We start from the raw sequence: 5,318 nt of genomic DNA, 5'->3' as shown, positions 1-5,318 counted from the left end.
GATAGAGCTTCGGCCTGCGGACTGAAAGGTCCCAGGTTCGATTCCGGTCAAGGGCATGTACTGGGTTGCGGGCACATCTCCAGTAGGAAGATGTGCAAGAGGCAGCTGATCGATGTTTCTCTCTCATCGATGTTTCTAACTCTCTATCTCTCTCCCTTCCTCTCTGTAAAAAAATCAATAAAAATATATTTTAAAAAAAATAATAAATAAAAATAAAAAATATATTTAAACGCCATTTAACAAAGAAAAATCAACCAAAAAAATGAGTTCGTGTGTCACCTCTGACACGCACGTCATAGGTTCGCCATCACTGGTGTAGCCCATCAATGATTCTCTCTCATCATTGATGTTTCTATCTCTCTTTCTCCCTCCCCCTTCCTCTCTGAAATCAATAAAAATATATTAAAAAATAGTAATTTTTAAAATGTAAAAAAAAAAAAAGAATGTCCACTCAGCCCTGGCCAGTTTTTCTCAGTGGTTAGAGCCTGGGGCCTGAAGGGTCACAGGTCGGGTTCCTGGTCAAGGGCATGTACCTCGCTTGCAGGTTCAATTCGAGGCCCCGGTCGGGGTGTGTGCAGGAGGCAACCAATGGATGTGTCTTTTTCATGCAGATCTTTCCGTCTCCTTCCCTCCCCTCTCAACCTTCCACTTTCTTCCTAAAAGTCAATGGAAAAAAATATCTTTCGGTGAGAATTAAAAGAATAACAAAAGGAATGTCCCCCTAACCCGGCCAGTGTGGCTCTGTTGGCTAGAGCGCCTCCCCTGCCTGATGCTGCACAGACCTCGCTCTGTCCTCCCTTCCTTTACAAAACAGGGAATGCTGGGGTCCAACCCCAGCAGGTCCAGGGGTCCCCAAAGGTGTGGACGGAGTCGGCGAAGAAGGAATGACATGGAGACTGGGTTCAGTTCATCAGCATAGCGAGGTTCTCCCTCCAGGATCCCCAGCCAAGTTCTGTCCAAGATCTCCAGCCAAGTTCTGTGTACAGGTTCTCTTGCTAGGTTCTCCAGCCAGGTTCTCCTGCCATGTTCTGTCTAGGTTCTCCAGCCAAGATCTGTAGCCAGGTTCTGTCCAGGATCTTTTGCCATGTTCTCTCGCTAGGTTCTGTCTCTAGGTTCTGTTTTCTCCTGTTGTCTTGTTACATCTGTATTTACACCAGTTGATTTTAATCCTGTCAATTTCTATTCCAAAGGTTAGGGCGTTTCTTATCTCCATTCCAGGTAGTAAAGATTATGTAGCTTAGTCTTAGTTAAAGTGATTAACTACCCACCTGGCACTTAGTTAAGGGGTTTTATTCCCTCCCTAACTTCAGGGAAAAATTCCTACCTGGGGAAACAACCTTTCTCGGAGAGGTGACCTTGGTTAAAACACATAGCGCCAAGAAGGGGAGCAAACATATTAAGAACAGTACGCCATATACGCCAGGTCCCTTGAAACATATGCTGTGCAGACGTTTCTTCTCTGCAGCAACTGTGTCAAGCAGCAAGGATGAACCCCGCTCCCGGCAAGGGAAATCTTCCTATTATCATCGTGTCCTCCCCTGTCACAGGCCGAGGCTTTCTCTGCCGAGGACCCTGAAACCAGAATGCTTCCTGCTTGGTTTTGCTTTTGTTTTCAAAGTGAAATGAACTTGGAATTTGGAGCTGGGGGCAGGGACGGAAAAAAGATGGGATTTGCAGGGAGAGATTCCAGCCCAGATCACAGGAAGCATCGAGCTGGAATAGCCCCCCAGTGGCCTGAAGGGAGGGAGGGAGGGAAGGCCACTCTTCATTCCAGGCCAGAAAAGACAGGGCTGTTTCCCAGGGCCCTGGGGCCTGGAACCTGTCCAGTCTACACCTCCCTGAAGGAACAACAACAACAAAAGCCCTGAAAAGGAAGGGGATTCTGACCCAGGCCACCACAGTCATGAGCCTGGGGACCTAATGCTGAGTGAAATAGGCCGGTCACCAGAAGACAGGCCCTAGGCCTAGCCGGTTTGGCTCGGTGGATAGAGTGTCAGCCTGCGAACTGAAAGGTCCCAGGTTTGATTCCGGTCAAGGGCACATGCCCGGGTTGTGGGCTCCATCCCCAGTAGGGGGCGTGCAGGAGGCAGTTAATCCAAGATTCTTTCTCATCCTGGATGTTTCTATCTCTCCCTCCCCCTTCCTCTCTGATATCAATAAAAATATATTAAAAAACAACAACAACACAAAAGACAGGGCCTGTATGACTCCACTGCTAACAAGTACCCAGAGTTGTCAAATTCATAGGAACCGAAGGAGAGTCCTAGCCATTTTGGCTCAGTGGATAGAGCGTCAGCCTGTGGACTGAAGGGTCCCAGGTTCGACTCAGGTCAAGGGCACATGCCCGGGTTGCAGCCTCAATCCACAGTAGGGGTCGTGCAGGAGGCAGCCGATCAACGATTCTCTCTCATCATAGATGTTTCTCTCTCCCTCTCCCTCTCCCTTCCTCTCTGAAATAAATAAAAGTACATATTTTAAAAAACTATTTTAAAACATAAAAATAAAAATAATATAGTAATAACTATGGATGGTGTCAGATGGGTGTTAGATTTATGGGGGGGTGATCACTTTTATAAGTGATATAAATAGCTAATTGCTTTGCAGTGCACCTGAAATGAATATACTTTGAATGGGGACTGTAATTGAAAAATTTAAAACAAGTAAAGAAAAGCAAAAAAAAAGAAAAGTAGGATGGTGGTGCCAGGGGCTGGGGAGGGGAGAGGGAGAGTCATTGCTCCATGGCTACCATGGCATTTGTTTTGTAGGATGAGGAAATGTTCTAGAGATGGGTCGAACCATGATGCAAATACACTGAATACTGCTGAGCTGTACACTTCAAAATAGTGAAGGCAGGCCCTAGCTGGTTTGGCTCAGTGGATAGAGCGTTGGCCTGCGGACTCAAGGGTCCCAGGTTCAATTCTGGCCAAGGGCACATGCCCGGGCTGTGGGCTGGATCCCCAAGTGGGGGGCGTGCAGGAGGCAGCCCATCAGTGATTCTCTTTCATCATTGATGTTTCTATCTCTCTAGCCTCCCTTCCTCTCTGAAAGCAATAGAAATATATATTTTTTAAAAATAGTGAAGGTGGGAGCCCTTGCTGGGTAGTACAGTTGGTTAGAGCATCCTTCAATCCCCAGTCAGGGTCTGTACAAGAAGCAGCCAGTGCATGCATGAATGAGTGGAACCACAAATCTCTCTCAAATAACAAAATAAATAGCCCTGGCCAGTTGCTCAGTGGTTACAGCATCAGCACATGGACCGAAGGGTCCCGGGTTCGATTCTCTCTCACATCGGTATTTTTCTCTCTGTATCGCACTCACCCTCCCACTTTCTCTAAAAAAATCTATGGGGAACAGCTGACATGGCTCAGGGGTTGAGTGTTGACCTAAGAACCAGGTTCAATTCCCGGTCAGGGCATGTGCCCAGGTTGTGGGTTCGATCCCCAGTGTGGGGCGTGCAGGAGACAGTGGGTCAATGATTCTCTTTCATCATTGCTGTTCCTATCTCTTCCTCTCCCTCTCTGAAATCAATATATATATTTTTTAAATCTATGGGGATCAAATTCTACCTGTTTACTGACCAAATCTGATTAAAAGGAAAGAGAAAAAAAAATCTATAGGGAAAAAATATCCTTGTATGAGGATTCATAAGATAAATAATTAAAATTAAAAACCAGCCCTAACCGGTTTGGCTCAGTGGATAGAGCGTCGGCCTGCGGACTGAAGAGTCCCAGGTTTGATTCCAGTCAAGGGCATGTACCTTGGTTGTGGGCACATCCCCAGTGGGGGGTGTGCAGGAGGCAGCTGATCAATGTTTCTCTCTCATCAATGTTTCTAACTCTCTATCCCTCTCCCCTCCTCTATGTAAAAAATCAATAAAATTGCGAAACCGGTTTGGCTCAGTGGATAGAGCGTTGGCCTGCGGACTGAAAGGTCCCAGGTTCGATTCCGGTCAAGGGCATGTACCTTGGTTGCGGGGCACATCCCCAGTAGGAGATGTGCAGGAGGCAGCTGATCGATGTTTCTCTCTCATCGATGTTTCTTACTCTCTATCTCTCTCCCTTCCTCTCTGTAAAAAATCAATAAAAATATATTTTTTAAAAAATCAATAAAATATATTGAAAGGGTGAGGGGCTACGCCCTCCATCTTGCCCCGAATCCTCCATTTTTGGGCAGCAGCCATGTGCTCAGCAAGGAGCTTCTTCCCAGAAGCCCAAGCCTCTGCTAGCCACACCTAGGGTTTCTTTAAACTAACCAATGATACTCAAGGGAAGTGTACGCCATAGATACGACCACATCCTGTGTAACAAGACACCGACTTGCACCTGGCCAATCGGCAGGGCCCACAGTCCTCTCTCCTCCCCTTACTATAAAACCCCTTTCCCCACAGAGCTGGCTCGCTCTCTGCCTCTTGCCGCTGCGTTGGCGAATGTGGTAGACGGGGAGCCCGAGCTAGCTCGAATAAAGACTCTAATGCTTTTGCATCGGACTCGGCTGGCTCCCTGGTGTGGTTTCTTGGGGATCCTGAAATCTGGGCATAACATATATATTTTTAAAAATTAAATTAAATTAAAAACCAAAAAACACCAGCCTCAGAGCCTGTAGGCAGACCTCCAACCCACCCCTACTTTCTCACTTACACAGCTCCCAGCTCCTGCTTTCATCTGGAAAATGGGTCTTTTCCAGCCTGGAAATGGAGCCAGGCAGAGCAACCAGCTGCCCGCTCGGGTCCCCCAGGCCTCTAGGATGTTTGAACCCACTCGCCCTGTCTTCTACTGAGGAGGGTCAGGTACCTGGACTTACTGGATGGACAGACTTTGGACAGCTGGGGCAGACCCTGCTCCTGATGGGTCAGTGAGTTTGAGTGAAGCCGCGGAGCTGGAGCCAATAAAGATAAAATCTCTACCTCGGAGCTGGAAAAGCCTAAAAGCCCCCCCACCCTTTCCCGCCCCCCCCCGCCCCCTGGCTAGGCAGGGCGGCCAGCAGGCAGGCCAGTTGAGGTGGAATCTACTCGTGGCTATTGTGGATCACATGCCTACCCCTGACCGGCTCAGGGGAGAAGGCCTGCATGGCGGGCCTTGCAAACCTCAGAAAACCTAAAAGTCACCACAAAGGGATGGGTCTTGAAATTTAAACCTTTAACTTAAAAGCAGGGATGCTGGGGTAGGTCACCTTTCCTAGGCCGGGATTCCTTCACTGACAAGGGTCAAACCTTTTTACCTTAACTTGAGCGTAATCTTGTCTTTTTTGCATTCTATGAAAAACATCCCCTGGTGAAAAGGGCTGGGGTAACTTGTGGACTTTCCCCCTTTTTCTGGAGG

This window comes from Myotis lucifugus, unplaced genomic scaffold, assembly GCF_000147115.1.
Source record: "Myotis lucifugus unplaced genomic scaffold, Myoluc2.0 scaffold_2063, whole genome shotgun sequence".
Classification (NCBI taxonomy): domain Eukaryota; kingdom Metazoa; phylum Chordata; class Mammalia; order Chiroptera; family Vespertilionidae; genus Myotis; species Myotis lucifugus.
The sequence above is the reverse complement of the archived record's forward strand: the minus strand, read 5'-3'. Positions refer to the sequence as shown.